Below are 20,000 nucleotides of genomic sequence, written 5' to 3'. Positions count from 1 at the left end.
TTCTGTTGACCAGCACAGCAGAACGGCTCTGTGACCTGTACAATTTTCTTTTTTGGGAGGACAATCGAAGTCAGGTCCACCTTTTTTCGATATCTTGTTTTTTCTTTGATACTAACTAAGTCATTAATGTCAATACGGATGGTATTAATTAATGATATTAGTGCTATACTCAGCTGTGTCGCTTTGTCTGATTCAAACAAACACAGATGGCTGACATTTGTATGATAAATGAACAACCTGCAGGAACCCATGAGACCATGTTATGTATCCTCTACGTCTAGCTTCAAGCTGTATGTCCGTACTGGCTGTTCTTCTTCTGAGCCATGTTATCCAACCGGAGAGGTGTAGTATCTGCTTCGGTAAAGCTTCTGAAGTCTCCTGTAAGTGTTTAGTCATGTGTGTTTTGGCTCTATTGACGTCCAGGCAATGCATTCTCACTCTATAAGCACAATGTAGGTTCAATGGAAGAGTGATCCAGTTGCAAGCTTTATCTGGGATTTACTGCTCAATGTGCAGCTTTCTGATACACTTCTTGATGATCAGGCACTCCCTGACGTCTCTATCTCTCTATATCTCTGTCTCTCACTCTTTATTTTATTCACTAACCCTCTCTCACTAACTCTCTCTCTCACTAATTCTCTCTCTCTCTCTCTCTCTCTGAGGTATCATGATTCCTGCTGTCCCGTCCCCTGTCCAACTATCTGATAGGTTAATGTTTTTATTTACGACCAGAGTGCCGGGGGGGGGGGCTGGTTGACATAGCTGGCCGCGTGTCAGGTGCCCCGACCCGGGGACCGTCTGGGCGCGCGGTACTGACCCACATCCACATGGAGGCCTCGCGCGTGTCCCTGAGCGACCAAAAGGCTTACAGAGGGGGCTGCATTCAATACATCCCCAGGTCTCCTCTTTTGACCATTCTCCATCGTAAAGACACATCATAACTTTCTGGCTGTCAGCTGATTGTCCAAATTAGCGTTTTTGTTCATGATATAGACAAATGTTATTTTTTGATATATTTCATGCCATTATGTACAGGAGAGTGGAAAGAGACAGGACAGTGGGTTGAATGAGGGAGGGAATGTCTGGCGTAACATAGCATCGGGCATAGGGAATAGCATAAGACTGCAGGTCTGAGTCGTACCTCGGCCGCTACGAAGGGTAGCTAGCATGTGGTTAGCGAATAGCGGTTAACGCAAAAGTGATTAACAAGTTGGTGGTAAACATGCTAGTGGTTAGTGGGATTCAACCTCCAACATGTATTCTGTTATCTTGTTAGTTTGGAGCAGAGTTAAGAGGACACATGTTAGCTTTTACTCCAAACACCGTTGTAAGGACAGACGAACAGCGTGTCCTGTTGTGTTTCAAATGCAAAGCCCCACTCTATTGATCGATCAACGGGCTTGTGCATGTGTCTATGTGTGTGGGTGCGTGCGTGTGTGTGGATGTGTTTGTGTGTCTGCAGCTTGCGTGCCTCTAGGGCACTTTTAGTTTTGGCCGTCGGATTGTCCTTCGTGGAGTCTTTTAAATGTTCCGTCCCTGGTAATCGCAGGTAATTCATCCTGGCGGTATGAGGAAGGGTGTTATGTTAAGTAATGGATAGCTATTGTTGGTAATTACACTTTCCCCATGCCATGCCCAGGACCGGGTTTAATGGGGGCCGTCCAGCATTCCGGTTTTATAGCACCAATTTAAGTTATTCACTTCAACTCTCTTAGTACTTATAGCTTTTATAAGTTTTGATGTTTTCCATTAATTATTATTTCCAAGGCCTATGCCGTTTTGAGGTGGATCAGTGAAAAATAAAAAAGTTGTGGATGAAATTTTGTCTCATAAGAAAGCCTTGACACATTTTGGTCTATTTTTCTTATTTTTCTTATTCATTATTCACAAATTGAAAAGCATCGAAATGTTTTCGATGCCAAACCATAATGGCAGGTAGTTGCTATCCAATGTGATTGGAGGTAAAGCTAGCTTAGAGCATCAAAACCAAAACGACCTGCTGCTAACTAAAGCAATCAATACAGCGCAAGATTGTTAAGAGTAGGCTGTTTCAAAGAAACTTTCACTTTTCAACCCCCAATGACTCAAAAGTGTGGCAAGTGGGTGGCTATTAATACCAAACCCTAAGGATGCCCTTTAGCGAGGACACACCGCGTCCTTGACGTTGACATTGTCGGTGCGCAGGCCGCTGTGTGCTGTCCAGTATCCAGGGGTGGGACTCGGCTGGCGAGAGACAGGACCCAGTGGTGTGCAGACGGGCCCCGCCTGTCCCCTGATGCGGGCCTCAGACCTGTCCGGCGCTAGACCCAGGGAGAGGACACCTCACCTTCACCTTCACTTTTTTACCTAGTGCTTTCCTCTGTGTGTGTGTGTGTATGTCGGTGACTCGGTGCATGTATATTTGTGTGTGTGAGTATGTCTAAGTCTGTGTGTGTGTGTGTGTGTGTGTTTCTGTGTGGGTGGATGGGTGTGCATCTCTTTGTTTATGTGCGTATGTGGGTATTTTTGTCTGTGTGAGCGGCTGTGAATTTGTGTGTGTGTTTGTCCGTGTGGGTGGGTGTACTTGTTTGTGTGTGCATGCATGCCTGCACGTGTGTTTGTCTCTATGGGTGGATGTGTGTCTGTGTGTGGGTGTGTGTGTGTGTGTGTGTGTGTTTGTGTATAGGTGTTTCCCTCTATGGATGGTTGGGTGTTTTTTTTGTGTGTGCGAGTATTTGTCTGTGTGGGTGTGCGCATATGTGTGTGTGTGTGTGAGGGTGTATGTATGTGTGTGTGTCAAGCAGCAGTTAAAGACCTGTGATTTCTACGGTTGCTCTGCTAGTCTTCCTCTGCAGGTCACACAAGCAGTTTTTGTCCTCCTGTTTGGTTCCCTTTGCGTGTGTGTGTGTGTGTGTGTGCATGTGTGCGTCTCCCTGTGTATGTGTGAGTACTTGCGCTGAAGCTGTCAGACCAATAATAGATAGCCCCCTGCTTGTTGCCAAGTCTGGTTCAAGTTGGTGAATCAAGACGGTGTGAACATGGCAGACTGCAGCAGGCGCTCGCCTGTAGCAGAGAATTAGATTCAAATCTTTTTCTATATTTCAACGATTTACAAATTGCTCAACATGGTGGAGGAAATGACATATACATTAATGAGATGGGTAGGTTTACTCCAACTACAATCATTATTATTTTTTATTCTAACTATCTTGACTAATGAAGGATAGTTTATAAGCTCCTCGCCGTATCACCAAGATGGATCTCGGCGATCATAACTGGATAGCAGTGACTAGGCATACACAATGCTTTTCTTTTCTTGCGTTTTTTTTTAAAAAGCTGTGAAACCTCACCTCAAACAGGCACAAGTAGACTGAAATATACATTTGTTCAGTAGATGGACAATCCTGCCGAGCAAAGAACAGTGACTCGATAATTCATGGGTGTTTACACTCTCAGAACCTCTCCGTCTCCAACCCTGGTAAGGATCCAGAATTAATTTCAAACAAAGGAAGAAAAAAACCAATGTATTGTGCTGATTATTGACTTCAGCGAGAGTTGTCATTTTTTTTGCAGCACTCTAACATCACAAATTATTGTATTGATGCAGGAGTGTCTGACAAAAACAGACACATGAACATTATTCTTTCTTTTCCGGAACAAATGGGAACCTTGGAGCTGTTTTGAGAGCCTGAGAGTGGCTAGATGCAGTCTAATTGGTGCCACTGACAGCACATTACTCTTCTTTCTTGATGCATGGAGCCATAATAATTTAGCCTGAAAATGTTTTAACCGTGAGTCCTCTGCACGGCTCTCTGACGGACCTGAAAACAAGAAACAAAATAATATTGCAAATCACATTCTTGCATTATAACGTTGTTTATCTGTTCTTGTTGTGTTTAAACTCGCCATGGACATGGAAAAGACTGAAACGCACGGGAACTCCTATTGCATCCATATTTATACATTCAACCCTCTTCTCTTTCTACTTCTTTATCTTTCCATTGTGTTTCTTCTTATGAAGTCGGCTACACTGGCGGCCACCCGTGGGGCGGGGGGGGGGGGGGTTAGTGAAGAGGGGGAAGGTGACGGAGAGAGGGGGGTCGGCGGGGAGGTGGAGAGGGGGGGATGGCGAAGAGAAGGGGGGATGACGAAGAGAGGGGGCCTAGTGGAGCGAGGGGGTGGAGAGAGGGGGGGGGGTTGTGAGAGGGTGGGGGGCTGGGTTCGAGTTAGGTGGGAGCCAGTGGGAGCTGAGCTCCCACAGAGAGAGGTCTGGCTCCCATGAAAGCAGCAAACTCAAATATCTGTGGGGGTCTCTGAAAATACAGCAGCATAATATTCTAATTACAAATAAAGCTATTTTCCTTTCCACATACAGAGTAATATTGACGTTAAGTGGGATAATAGAATGCCGGTCATTATTCGGGAAACTAAGCCCAGACAGGGCGAACCGGATACCGACGCGAAACGGAGGTGTCTTGCTTCGACCTGAAGGGGCTTATTTTCGATAATGAGCGGCTACTTCATGAAGTTGGTATGCAAATACATGGCACTCACCAGATGCCTTAACAAACAAACAAACAAACTTCACTTTTTACAATTTATTTGTTACCATTCGTAGTGTTGAATGTACACAGGTCAGGAAGAGCACGGGAGGAGCGGAGAAGGGAGGTGCGGAGAGGAGGCGTGGGGTGGGGGGAGGTGACTCGGAGGGCAGCGGGGAAACCAGATCCCTGGCCCGCTCTTTGTTGTTGTTGGTGGCTCCAACTTGACAGGTGTCACTATCGCTGTGTAATCAAACCCTGCAAGAGTGGGTTTCCCACCCCGCTCTGTCTTACAACACACAGACACCTACACACACACACACACACACACACACACAAACAAACACCTTCAATACCTTCAAAACACGTCCAACACACACACACACACTCACACTCACACCCACACACACACACACACACACACACACACACACACACACACACACACACACACACACACACACACACACACACAGAGCCGTGTCTTCTGCATATGCTGACACAGGAACATCATTGTATGCAAACCGCAACATCGTACAAAAATGGGTATTCTGAGGCGGTGCTGCGGCGTGCGGGCGTGTCAACGTGGCGTTCACGTTTCAGGGCTCCAGAGGAGCGCACCGTGGCGAGAGAAACAACACAGACCCAAACAGACAGGAAGTATGTTGGGGGGGGGGGGGGGGGACACAAAACAAAGCATGCATGGAGGAGCGTTGTGTGGCGTACGATAAAGACGTGTCGCACAGCGGGATCCTGCGCGACGCCCACGGGATGGAATCGGTGGGGGGTATGACGGGGTGGGGGGGATGGGGGGTTGTTGTTGCTGAGCTACCGCTGTGTCTCTGTGGCGTACAGGGGATCACAGGCCATCTAAAGACTCATACTGCAGCACGGTACTAGTCAGAAGTTCACTGCCATAGCTCACACACAAAACCACGCAAACGAAAGGGCCAGGCCGAGGACACGGGCGGACACCACAAGAGAACGACAGCGTGAGGAGCACACGAGTGGGAGGGCGAGAGAAGGGTGAATGGAGAGATTGTGTGTGTGTGATTGTGTGTGTGTGTTTGTTTGTGTGTGAGTGTTTGTCTGTGAGTGTGTGTGTGTGTGTGTGTGTGTCTGTGTGTGTATGTGTGTGTGGGAGGGAGGGGGGGGGGGGAGATAGACCGATAGAGGGAGACTGATCACTGAGAGAAGAACATTCATGCAAAGCAAAGAGATTCCTTTTTTTTTCTTTCTGTTCTTGACCACAGCCTTCCTCTGTTCGCTGCTTTGTCCCAGCGAGTGGGAGAGGGGGGAACGCAAGGAGAGAGCAGACACACACAATCCAAAGTACAAAGAGAGAAATGAATGGATAGGAGAGAGATAGATGCAGCGATGAAGAGTACAAGATGGAGTGCAAGAGATGGAGAGAGAGAGAGACAGAGAGTGAGAGAAGGGGAGGGAGAGAGGGAAGAAGGCCCGGAAGCGTTGTGTTCCCTCTGGCTCTCTGGTCTGTCAGACCTACAACAGATGGTTCCTGTTACTAGGACAAGCCTCTTTCTCTCTCTCTGTCTCTCTCCGTCTGGGTTTCTGTCTCTGTCTTTCTCTGTCTCCCTTTATCTCTCTCTCTCTGTATCCCTCACTCTTACTCTCTCTCGTTCTCTCTCTCGTTCTATCTCTCTCTCTCCCTCTCTTTCTCTCCGTCTCTGTCTCTGTCGCTGTCTTTCTCTATCTCTCTGTTTCTCTCCCTCTCTCCGCCTCCCCCCCCCCCCCCTCTCTCTCTCTCTCTCTCTCTCTCTCTCTCTCTCTCTCTCTCTCTCTCTCTCTCTCTCTCTCTCTCTCTCTCTCTCTCTCTCTCTCTCTCTCTCTCTATCTCCCTCACTCTGTCTCTGTATCTTGACCACCCATATGCACCCAACCACCCAACCCTGGGTGCAGCAGTTCTGTAATGTAAGGTTTTGGTTCTAAACAGAACCCTCAGACCTAGTCTTGAGAGGACAGTGTCCTTAGAGAACCTGTCTCTAAACCGTCACGCCGTCAGTGCTTGTTCACTTCTTGCTCATTACTATGGTGATTATGTTTTTTCTTAAATTGTATTTGCGTAAGAGAATGCCTCAATTAATCCCCTCCGACACACTCAAGGATACGCCGGTACACACACACACACAAACACACACGCACCAGACCCACACACGCACACACACGATCAAACACACACACGCACACAGACACACACATCCACACATAATATCAAGATTTTAAGATTGAATCTTAGTTTGAGTAATGGGTTGGGGGATTTGTGTTTAGCTGTGTGTGCAACATGTCATGCAGAACTCTGATAAGGGGAAATTAAATTTTAAGTAAGTTGAATTTTAGTTTTTTTTCCAGTGTGCCCGAACAAGCTTTTTTCACTGGCCTGAGTTTGATGTGTAATTTCCTCTCTAAATCCGTAGCTCGGGATTTACTGTTTGTACTCCGTATTCCGGATGGCAAACTTGAACGTGTCTCTCTGTCTTTCTATCTGTCTGCTGTTTGTCTTTCTATCTATTTATCGATCTGTGTCTACGTCTATCTATCTATTTATCGATCAGACTGTAGCTGTCTCTGTCTATCCATTTATGTATCTGTTTATCTCTCTGGTTGGTTGGCTGTGTGGCTGGCTTGCGATCGAGCACGGAACAAGCATATATGGTTGCAAACTTTGACATTTCAAATTTCAATTATGACAGCTTGTTCAAAGACTTGGTTTCAAATCACAAGAGATTTCAGGTGAGCTTTACTTTCTACTCCCTGCCGCAGTCAATACTAGATGATTCATTCTGTGTGAACTCTTACTGCCCTACTGGAGAAACGCAATCGTCCCACATGCAATTGTTAAATCGACACCAAAATAGCAAAATCACCGGGTTGGTACTTCAAGCCATTCATTAAGTCATTTATTAGCACATGTGGAACCTTTTGTGTCTTTCATATGCTCCCTTTTCTTTATTCTCTACCTTCAAGTATTTCCTCTCAACGCGAGCGTCGTAGTAAAGTCTGCATTGTCTCTGGTTCCTAGTCACCGCTAACTGTAGCATCGCTGATGCTGCGCTCACCTAGCGACGTGCACGAGGCGTACTATACACAATGCATGAGTGTTGAGTGTTTCGGCCCCCGCGCTGAACACCGGATCCTTTTCACTGCTGCTTTGGTTTCTGAGTGCTTCTGTGTGCCCGTAGCACAGCAACTTCATCCTGCTTCAACACTGAAGCTCATGAACCCTGAAACACACACGAGAGTCGAATACAATAAAAAAATAAATAACAATAAAGTCGGGAGTTGGGGGGTTTCTGGACAAATTGTTTGCGTGTGTGTCTGTGTGCATGTCCATGTTTGTGCTAGCGAACGTGTGTGTGTGTGTGTGTGAGTGTGCGTACGTGCGTGCACCACGAGGCCTTGGACTGCTACCATGGACGGATGAGTAAATTTCCATCCATGGTAAAGTAAGTACTTTTTTTTTTTCCATTCCTAATAATCTGACGGTTACCTGATGACAGAGATGCATTGTTGCTGCAGGGCCACCTTGCTTTACTTTTCGGTGACTTGGCTTCACATTGAAGCGCCGAAGGAAGAGGAAGTCCAGCTGGCCCGCCCCGCCACCTGGCGTTATTGTTCCGTGCTTCCTGTGGGTGCCTGGTCAGGTCCACTGCCTCTATGCAGCAGATTTGGGCGTCGGTTCCCATCTGAAGGCCTGTCGTCTAGCCCTCCAAGAGGTGTGGAGTCTCAAGTGTTGCAGCGTAGCAAGTGAAGCACACCGCCGTGGGCAGCCAGCGAGCGTCTCTGCTAGCCGCCTTTTGATCGCTTCAACGGCGACGCGCAGTCCTTTCAATCGCAGTTCCCACTGTAAGGTTTCAGAAACAGTCGTGAGACGGTGCAGGTTGTTAAGGCATCTGGTGAGTGCCGTGTATTTGCATACCAACTTCAGAAAGTAACCTTGCTTGAATTCTGGGCAGGAATTCCTAAGAGCTCCTAACGAGTATTCAGACACGGAGCGCGCACACACACACACACACACACACACACGCACCAGTGCCACACACACACGCACACACGCACACCACATTCACACACGCACACAGACACACACACACGGAGCGGCAGGGACTCGTCCTGACAGTGTGTCTGTTTTTCTACCCTAGCCACGTTGTCGCTGCGCTGCAGATCCGCCCGCCTGACAACTCTGATAAGGGATCCACTAAACCTGGAGCAGCACAAGTCATTTCAGCACCGTGCGCAGCACACTGAGGATTACCGCACGTAGGTCGCTCACTCTGCCTCCGTGTGTGTGCGTGTGTGTGTGTGTGTCTGTCTTTCTGTGTGTGTGTGTGTTTGTGTGTGTGTCTTCTTGTGTGTTAATTTCTTATGTGTTAGTCATCCTGGCCTCACCGTATCAATTTTAAAAAGCATAGTGCCTGCCTACATGCTGTGTTGTAACATACGTGTGTGCTGTGTGTGTGTGTGTGTGTGCTGTGTGTGTGTGTGTGTGTGTGTGTGAGTGAGTGAGTGAATGCGTGTGTGTGTGAGTGCGTGTGTGTGTGTGTGTGTGTGTGTGTGAATGTGTGTGTTACAATGACATCAGGCTCTGTGTGAGAGTTCTGGCCTCCTGCCCACCTCCATCAGATTTGCTGCAGGGCCCACACGCTGCCCTCCGCACCCCAGCTCTGCACCACCATGAGTGATTCCCATGCAGGGGTTTTGGGCTAGGGGGGGGGCATCTGCATGCCGGTGGAGGGGGATTAAAGCTAGGGTAGGCAATTTGGAGAAACCAGCCAGTAAGCTCGATTTTGAAAGTATCCAACCGAAAAAAAGCCCACCCCTCCCTTCAAGCCTCCCTCTTAAGCCACTCCCTCCAAAGCCAGGCCTGCCTTCGGAAGATTCCAGTCATGCTCAATGAGTGTGCGCAGGTAGCCGGGTGGGTATGTATAGGTAGGTAGGTAGGCCGTCCAGTCTTTTCATTTGGCCCGAAAAAAGTACTGGCTTGTTACACGCCTGCGACAGCCATAGCCACATTTTTCATTTATTTTGTCTGACCATTCAATTTATTGATTTGATTTGGATGGAAAGACAATTTGAACAAAAATAACCAGAAAATACTTCTAAAATAAATGGCCTACCTAAGCTTTAAGCTTGTTGGTTCAGAGGGGTGCTGGTGGTGGGGTCGTTGGTGGTGGTGTGGAAGTGGTGGGGGAAACATGCAGTGTGACGCCGGGCATGGTTGGTATGTAGGCCGTGGGCCTGGAGGGGGGGGCGAGGGGGGGTAAGGGGAGAGGGGATGAGTGGGGAGGGAGGCCGAGGAGAAGATGGAGCTAGTGGGCGGGGTGAGGAGGGGACTGTTTGGATGAAGAGCAGATTGTTTGTTGGGAACGAGATGGGAAGGGGTGGAAGGAATGAGGTGTGGCTGTGGAGAGGGGAGAGGAGGAGAGGAGGGGGAGGGCGAACAGTGGAATGAAGGACACGGAAAAGTTTGGAATGGCAAAGAGAGATAAGGGGAGATGAGAGGGTGCGGGAGAGGGAGGGGACGGCTGGGTGTAGGGGGAGGAGATGGCTCTGATCAAGAGATGGCTGAGATAGTGAAAGCCTGAGATAAAGAAAGTCTGAAATACTGCAGCACCCCCAGGATCCCAGGAACAGTCTCACTCTGGGTTACATTCCTGGCCTCTGGCGATCACGTTTGTGGCTGGGCCCACACTGTAGCCAAAGTAAAGGGTTTCATTAACTCTGTTCCCCGCCTGCTTAGTACACTGCGGCCTCAGTGGCTGTCAGGTGTGGTCAGGTGTGACCTGATGCACGCACCGCATCACTGTGAGTGGACCGGTCAGACACCCAGAGCACAATATCGGCAGCTGTTGGCTGGAGGCTGCGTTGGCAATGAATCAAACAATATCGGATGCCTTAGGAAACAAATAAGAACACACAGGGTCCCGGTCCACAGAGGCTCCCGGTCCAACACAGGTCCATGTCCCCTCCACCCCCCATGAAAAAACAGTTGGAAGGTTTGACGATCAAATGGGCGGAAAGGACAGAGAAAAACTAGAGGGAGGAGGTGAACATAGTGTGAGAGTGGGGTTAAAATACTGTGTGCTACTTTCTCTCTTTGTTTGTGTGTGTGTGTGTGTGTGTGTGTGTGTGTGTGTGTGTGTGTGTATGTCCTTGTCAGAAACAGAAAACTGCTTTTTGTAGAGGGAGAAGAGATGGAGGAGGAAGGAGTTGGACAGAGAAGGAAAGGGAGAGGGGGAGGCATAGAGTACGTATTCTATCATCCAAGACTGACCTTCTCTCTCTGTCTCTCTCGGTGTGTCTCTCTCTCTCTCTCTCTCTCTCTCTCTCCTCTCTCTCTCTCTCTCTCTCTCTCTCTCTCTCTCTCTCTCTCTCTCTCTCTCTCTCTCTCTCTCTCTCTCTCTCTCTCTCTCTTTCTTTCTCTGTCTCCCTCAGTCAGTCCCTGTGTCTCTCTCTCTCTGTCTTTCTCTCTGTCCCTTTCTCTGTGTCTCTCAGTTTTTGTCTCTCTCTGTCTGTCTCTCCATTTCCCTGTATGTCTCTCTTTCTCCCTCTCTTGGTCAATCTAAGTCAATGAAAACTGGAAGATGGAGGACACCAACCAACAACCTCTCCCCCCCCCCCTCCCCCAAATGTTCAACTACCCTCCCCACTTCCTCCTGCTCTCCATGGAGACATGCAAAGCAGCAAGGAAGGATTTTCAGAGGATTTGTCGAACAGAACCCCCATCTCCACCTCGTCTGATCTTTTCTTTGAACGTTTACATCTTTTCAGCATTATTTAATCAGTGATGTAGATGTGTATGCGTACGTGTGTTTTTGTGTGTGTGTGTGTGTGTGTGTGTGTGTGTGTGTGTGTGTGTGTGTGTGTGTGGGTGTGTGTGTGTGTGTGTGGGTGTGTGCCTGTGTGTGCGTGTTTGGGTTTGCAAACGGTTTTGCTGCTGTGTTTTGAGTTTGCTCTTCAAGACACACACACAGGGCAGGGGACTAAAGCGATATGGACAGACAGTGGCCATGTTTTATAATGACTGAAACACAAATCAAAATGTGTCAGTTATATTATCTCTAAAAAGAGATGGAGGAAGGCAGAGCGGTTAGGGGTCAGGTGGTATAAACATCCAGCTTTCTTGTTCGCAGTCCGCTGGTATTTCCTGTTTATACTGATGTTCTGTAATGCGTTGGTTTGGCAATCTCATAACGTATCGGTTTCATTAGCTGTATAAACAACGATGACAACTCAAGCCCTGACTTAACAATCATTCATTTCAAACAGCCCCGTCCAGGATCGGAGCTTGGCCCTGTAGAACCGTGTGGGCGCTGTGTTAATGTTAACATTTGCTATTTAAAAAAAGGAACACGAACAATGCGTAAGGTTGTGGTTGCTAGGTTGCACTCACTGTAGATACTTGGCAGTGGCTGTACACAGTGTCGAAAGCATACAAATGATGTGCTGTGTGGGTTAAAGGTGTCGTCTTTGAGGCTTCTCAAAGAAGCCGGTTGACATTTTCTACGGTCTACATAGCCTCACGCGACTCTCCCAAGAAAGGCAGCACTTTAAAGTGTCGGTTATCCCCCTGTTTGAGTAGCCTGGGTTTCAGACGATTCTCAAACCTCATGATTAAGTCTTTCTCCCCTCCCATATAAAAGGATGCCCGGTATGAGATAGACCGACCAATAACAACAGTTGTCTCATATGAGGCGGGATAAGTAGGAAGACGCTGCAGAGGAGCATCGTAGATGGCTGCTGCTGATCGAGACAGCAATAAACCAACTGGACGTTATATTTTCACAAAAAAGCTTTCGGTCGTACTTCCGACCCAATCTGTTGTTGTTGTTGATGTCTCTACGGTTTACCTCTGCACCATCATCCTATTGATCCCGCCTCATATTAGATACACGGTTGTGATTGGTCCATCCATCTTGAAACCAGGCAGAGATCTTTTTGTATAGGAGGGAAGCCAGACCTTATGGTGTTATCCATTTAAGCCGGTACGTGCAAGTCGTAAGTTGTAAATCTCCCAGCTTTCTTGCGGCATTTGTGGAGGCACGTCCCCTTTTGGTCGTAGTTGCTTTCCAGTTTCTCATTGGCTAGTCATTGATAATGTTAGCTACATTAGCCTCTTTAGCCAACCAGCTCAAAAATAAACAACACAACTTTACATTGTATTGCACTCACAGCAAGACCGTGCAATGCATAAATTGGTAACCGGGGTAAAGTAGCAATGTAATCAAGTATGTAAGAGCATTTAAAATCAACATTAAAATGACAAACTTGATACAAATACAAAGAAAACAAATCACTTTACGGGCGCAGCCATTTTTGTTGACGAGTAGTACTATAGGCCTAACTGAACTCGCTCTCCTTTCAGAATAGCGAGCGGAACCGACCAAAAGGGGCGTGCCTCAGTGAAATGCTGCAAGAAAGCCGGGAGATTTGCAACTCACGACTTGCACGTACCGACGTACCATCCAAATGGATTACAGCATTATAAGCAGAGCAAATTAAACATGACCTTGCGAGATTCATCTGGTTCCCAGGCTACTGATCGGTGCAAATTTGAACACCATGAGATCTAAATAAATGTTGCACAGGCAGCAGACTGAACTCCTTCAACACTGTGGTTTGCTAAACCCCTCGTGCGCGGGCTCACTTTTGTTATCCCGCCTCACGAAAACAACAGGACTTGAGTTCGGTGGAGAGTAAAACTTTCATAAACCAGTTGGCAGAGACTAGCGAAAACATTGGACTTTACCATTGGTTTTTCTTAACTACTTTATCATTTGAGTAACAGTGACTGAATGACATCGACTATTATGTTCAAGATCATACAAATTATTTTGGGTTCACTGGCAAGCTAAGGAAAGGTTGAGGTATAATCTAATGCATATGTTCAACTAAGCAACCACAAGTCTGGGTGTTCAGGTGTCTCACTGGGTGTCCCCCAGGGGTCAGTCTTGGGTCCACTCCTGTTCACCACTTACCTCTTCCCGCTGGGCACACTCCTCCGTCACCATGGGGTCCATTTTCACTGCTACGCTGACGACACACAGGTCTACATCTCCACCAAACCCACCGCTGCCAATCCCCCCCACCTCCCTCATCACGTGCCTGGAAGACATCCGGAGCTGGATGAGCAGGAACTTCCTGAAACTCAATGGAAACAAGCCCGAGGCCATGCTCATCGGCTCCAAATCCACCCTCACCAAATCACAACACACCCCAGCTCCACTCACAATCATCGATGGATTCCCAGTACCCTTCTCCTCCAAAGTCAAGAGCCATGGCGTCATCCTGGACAACAGCCTCTCATTGGCACCCCATATTCACAACATCACCCGGACTGCATTCTTCCACCTCCGCAGCATCGCCAGACTCTGCCCATCACTGACCCAATCCAGCACTGTTATCCTGGTTGTCTTGTTTTTAAACGATTTATGATGATTTTATGCTCTGTAAGGTGACCTTGGGTGCCTTGAAAGGCGCCTCTAAATTAAATGTATTATTATTATTATTATTATTATTATTATTATTATTATATAATGTAATGCACCAGGAAGTGACCATGACGAGCAGTGATTCGGCCAGCTGCCGCCTCCTCTCCTATCCACGGAGCTGGAGGCAGAGAGGTACAGTGGGCTTCTTTAATTGGACAAATGGAACAGAACAAACCAATTTGACATAGACTCATCACCACATATCCAATGCAAGAGTCTCCAAATCTCTATATCAATCATGATATTGTATAATTATTGGATTATCTTTTCATAATTTTCTGCCTATAAATCGAACCACGCAACAGAAGACCCCTCAGTGCCCCCTTGTGGCCCCTATTGAGGGCCGGTCAATAAAAGCCCTCAAGCAGCGATGGTGGTCAGAATCAGATCTGAACAAAGAGTGGGCTCTCGTCCGTATATGTCTTTACATCATGTCATGGCAGGTAGACTGAGACACAGGGAGGTGTTAGAGGTAGGGGATTATTCTTTTATCGATGCACATCTGAGAATATTTGGAGGAAGGCTGCAGGGAGAAAAAAACACATTTTAAAATGATGTGTGTTTGTTAATAATTATTTATGTTAATGACATGTTTAGCAGGTGCAGTTGGGTTTGAAGTTCCAGCTTCACTAGCTTTATTTAAAACCACCTTGAGGAGAGGCAGGTTTTATTGTGTTCCTTTTTATATCTTTCTCTAGTGTCTTTGTAGATTTTAAGATCAAAGCTCTTTGATCTAGTATAAAAAATCGGGTAATTCTTGCTGATCAATAGGCAATGAACTGACCTAGAGGTGACTTCTCCTGCACACACGCACGTACACACACACACACACACACACACACACACACACACACACACACACACACACACACACACACACACACACACATAGGCACACACAGACACACACACTCTCACACTTACACATGCACACACGCACACACAAATAGCCTGTAGGGGAGGCTAGAGACAAGCACAGACACACATGCATGAACACATACACATGTGAACACACATGCTAGACATCTAGTAAGTAGGTGAAGTCATTTTTCACTCAACCCACCCAGGCGTGAAACTGTACTGGCAAATGTCTAGAAAGGTGTGTGTGTGTGTGTGTGTGGGGGGTTGTATGTGTCTGCGTGTATCTGTTAAGTATGTGGGGGTTGGATGTGTGTGTCTGTGCGTGTGTGTGTCTATGTGTGTTTGTGTAAACGTGTGTCCATCCTCCCCTGAAGGGAATCTCTTCTCCGTATATGTTTATGTGGGAAGAACGTGTAGAAGTCAAGATGAATGCTGGTTTAGCAAGAGACACTGTGGAATGTACCTACCAAGTTACATGATCTCAACTCGCTGCAGATATGGACAAATGCACACCATGCACACATCTGTACTGTACACCACCCACACATACACACACACACACAGACACACACACACACAGACACACACACACACACACACACACACACACACACACACACACACACACACACACACACACTCTCTCTCTTGGGCAGGGTCATCCGCAGGGCAGAATCGCAGAGTGATGGAGTGTGAAACGGCTCTCTGGTTGCTTTATCACACACATACACACCCATACACATGCACCCATACACACACACCCCTACACACACACATACACACAGACAGGCACACCAGCTTCTCCCCAATCGACCAAGCTCACCTCTACCATTATGAATTAAGCTTCATGATGTATAAGGAATTAATTCGGCCAGAAACGTTGTTCTGCCGCTGATGGCTGTGACCTCATCATCCATGTACACATACACACACATGTGAGCCACTCGGTGCCTGCTGCTCCACTGACACACGTGTACATTTGGAATGGGTTCCACGGTTCATGGGCAGGATGGCTTTATGGTTGGATGACATTCTCAATGTATAGAGAGCCAGAGTAGAGAGGGTGTCTAGCCATAAAGACAGAAAGATGGACAGAGAGGCTAGACAGAAAGATAGAGAGACAGGCAGACATATGGCGGGCCAGAAACACAGAGAGGCTAGACAGAGAGAAAGAGACACACACACACACATACGGATAGGGCAGACAGATAGACAGAAAGACAGCAAGTCTAGACAGACGGACAGACAGACAGACAGACAGACACACAGACAGGCCAGACACACCGACAGTAAGTCTAGACAAACAGAGAGTCTAGTCAGACAGACAAGACAGCTTAGACAGGCACACATACACACGGACAGGCCAGACACACAGAGAGCCTGGACAGAAAGACAGACCGACAGCGAATCTGGACAGATAGACAGAGAGTCTATACAGAAAGACAGACAGACACACAGGTTACACAGACAGACTAGGCTAGAAAGGCAGGGGAGTAAGACATACAGAGAGACATATGGAAGGGCCAGAAAGACATGTTTGGCAGATTGATTGACATGCTAGACAAACAGACAGACAGACAAACATATGGACATACGGATAGGCCAGACAGACAGACATGTAAATAGATACACATCCTAAAACAGCCAGATAAACATGTAGACAGAACGACAGACAGATTAATGGCAGGCAGTACGTTTGAAAGAGAGACAGCCGTTGGTTTACCAGGCAAATAGACGGTGTGCTGAATGTGAGACAGTAAATGATGATCATCACTCCCACGACTCAAATGTAATGACGGACAGATGGGAGGTGCGATTCGTCTGGGAGAGGAAACGACGGCCAGAGGAGGGGAGAGCCAGAGCCAGACAGAGAGAGAGATAGAAAGAGAGATAGAGAGAGAGATGGTGGGAGATGGAGAGAGAGATGTGAGGAAGAGAGAGAGAGCCATATGTGTCTAAACTAACTTCTCCTCTGTTTACCTCTCCAGCCCTTCCCTCTTTGTCCTCCCCCCTCCTCCTGTCATCCTGGTAAATGTTAACTCGACACACACACACGCACACACACACACACACACACACACACACACACACACACACACACACACACACACACACACTTAGACACACACACACACACTTAGGCACACTCACAAACAAATCAACAGCCAGACAGTCTGAATGTGCTCTGGCTTCTTATATTTGTAAATGTGACTTTTATTGCGCACTCTATGCATACACACCATTATGTGTGTACACACGCACGCAGATGTACACACACAGACACAAACACACACACACACACAGACACACAAACAGCAGGCAGACAGTGTGTATGAAGTGCAGCTTCACTGAGTCCATCAAGTGTAATGATTGCAATAAATTCCCTCCTGGCCGCCTCTCCTAGCATCCTCTCCTCCTCTGCATCCCTCCATCACCTCCTCCCCCTCCCTCGCCTCCTCCCTCCGAGTCGGAGCCCTCCTTCCCCAAATGATTGCTGAGTTTCTCTCTGTCTCCGGCCAGACAGCCCGATATTAATGCGCTCTCTCCCTCTATTCCTGTCTTCTCACCTTTCGGTCCTCCTTTTCTCATCTCATCTCGTATAATCTGGTCCGGCCCGTCCTTTCCTACGTGTCAATAGAGCATAATGTAAGCATTGAGACTTCCTGTCTGCACACCCACTCATTCAACAAGACACACAATGACATGGGTTGAGTCTGAAGGCTTGGTCTTCACTAAGGATTATTATGGTGTTAACGATCTGATGCTACTAGATTAATCAATAAATAAATGGTAATCTCTGATCCAACCCGCCCGAGAATGAGATTCTGTCCGTACTAGTTGGAGGTGGGTGTAAGTTAAGTAGCAGTAATCCTGTTAAGAAGCTTTGTTCACTGCCATTCCTGTTTAATATAGGCGGGGGAAGCTCAGGATATTGAATGTGGTATGTTAATAGCAAAACCATCTCTACACTAAAAAAAACCTTGCCATGTTCATGTTCACTACTTTAAGTCCTTTGGAACCTCGAACTTCAAACTTGTGAACACGTCTGACACCCTGCCTGATCTGATCTCATTTTAACATGTATCCCATTTAACATGCTACCGAAGCAGGGCCAACTCTTCGACACTGAATTGTGTACCATGTGGTAGCACTAGCACGTCGCCGTGACGACGATGGCGGTGACAGCCTGAGGTCAGCTCACAGTGGGAAGAAGACATGAAATACCCAAATGAAAGCCTGTGGGTGCATAAAATTACAATGTTATTTTTAGTTTGTTGTTGCCAGCAGGTTGTCTGGTTCTCCCCCCACCGCAACCCCTCTCTTTCTATCTATGTCTCTCTTTATCTCTCCATCTCCCTCTCTATCTCTCTCTATCTCTATCTATTTGCTTCCCATGAAGAAAGTTAGGCAAGCAGGAAGCGGCAACACACACTCATGCCTGTGTATGCGTGTGTGTGTATGTTTGCGTTCTTGCGTGTGTGTTCATTTGTGAGTGTCTGTGTGTGTGTGTTTGTGTGCGTGTATATGGGTGTGCATGTGTGTGTGTGTGTGTGTGCGAGTACTTGTATATCTATGGGCTACAACGAGCTGGAAGAGACGGACGATATGGAGGAATGGGGAGTGAGGGTTGCAGGAGAGGGAGGGAGAGAGAGAGAGAGAGAGAGAGAGAGAGAGAGAGAGAGAGAGAGAGAGAGAGAGAGAGAGAGAGAGAGGAGAGAGAGAGAGAGAGAGAGAGAGAGAGAGAGAGAGAGAGAGAACGGATGGACGGACGGAAAAGGAAATGGGGGACAATTGCAAAGGGCAGAAGACTGTATACGCGATCCTGGCTGACCTCGTCCATCCCCTCCCCGGTAAGGCGTGATATACAGGTCACCAACTCCTCCCGCCGTCTGTTTCGCTGTCTTTCTCTGTGTATCTCTAACTCACTCACTCACACACACACACACACACACACACACATACACTCGCTCTTATCCCACAGACATGGCATATATAAATGCAACACATTTGGGTGGAAAGGAGAAAGAAGGAAGGCCCCCCCAACACACACACAAAAACTGTGGTGCCCAAGGTATCAAATGGGGTAAAGTTTGCAAAGAGATGAGAGAGAGCCCGTTTCATGGCTCCAGCTCTGGAAAACACTTTTGTCTGATTTTTAATTTACCGTTAATGAGATTTCGAGCAGCCAGACTCCTCATTCTACCCCTGCTCTGTTTATCCTATTCTCTACTGTACCCACCCACCCACGTCCTCCAGACCCACTTTCCAGCAGCCCATCCTTTAAACCTAGGCTCCCTGTCTGAGTTGGGGTTGGCTTGTTTGTATAAATAGCTTTGCATTGCCACTTTGTTTCTGTGTGTACTAAGTGTTTCCTTGCTAGCACCTAAGTCAGTGTGTTTGAGTCTGTGTGTGTTTGAGAGTGTCTTTAAGTGTTTCCTTGCTAGCACCTAACTCAGCATGTGTGTGTGTGTGTGTGTGTGTGTGTGTGTGTGTGTGTGTGTGTGTGTGTGTGTGTGTGTGTGTGTGTGTGTGTGTGTGTGTGTGTGTGTATGCGTTTCTGTGTCTGTGTGTGTGTGTTTGAGTGTCTCCTTGCTTGCACCTACATTAGCATGTGTGTTTATGTTTGAGTGTCACCTTGCTAGCAGCTAACTCAGTGCGTGTGTGTGTATGTGTGTGTCTGTGTGTGTGTGTGTGTGTGTGTGTGTGTATGTGTGTGTGTGTGTGTGTGTGTGTGTGTGTGTGTGTTTGTGTGTGTTTATTTCAGTGTGTGTGCATTTGTCTATGCGTGTGTCTGTGTGGGATACTGAGTGAGAGGAATTATCTTATTCCCTCTCTGAGTTGTCCTCTCCTCCATCTCAGGTCGTTTATCATAGAACCAGACAAGCACACACACACACACACACACACACACACACACACACACACACACACACACACACACACACACACACACACACACACACACACACACACACACACACACACACACACTCACACGCACCCTACACACAAACCCTACACACTCAAATCCAGTTTACAGGAAGGCATTTCACATCGCCAGCATTAAGCAATAATGCGTCACAATGTATTTAAACCCTAGTCACTCCCA

At 47.3% G+C, this 20,000-nt stretch overlaps 1 protein-coding gene across 1 annotated transcript in view; it reads left to right on the top strand.

Annotated features, from left to right (window-relative positions):
* Positions 1–20,000, top strand: part of ldlrad4b (low density lipoprotein receptor class A domain containing 4b) — a 152,733-nt gene that overhangs the window by 17,035 nt on the left and 115,698 nt on the right. The window contains exon 2 of the mRNA XM_030370747.1: positions 8,681–8,798. The gene's annotated coding sequence lies outside the window, so the exon portion shown is untranslated. The remainder of the gene's footprint in view (positions 1–8,680; positions 8,799–20,000) is intronic.

Source organism: Gadus morhua, chromosome 11 (genome assembly GCF_902167405.1).
Source record: "Gadus morhua chromosome 11, gadMor3.0, whole genome shotgun sequence".
Taxonomy (NCBI): Eukaryota; Metazoa; Chordata; class Actinopteri; order Gadiformes; family Gadidae; genus Gadus; species Gadus morhua.
This window is presented reverse-complemented; position numbering and strand designations above follow the sequence as displayed.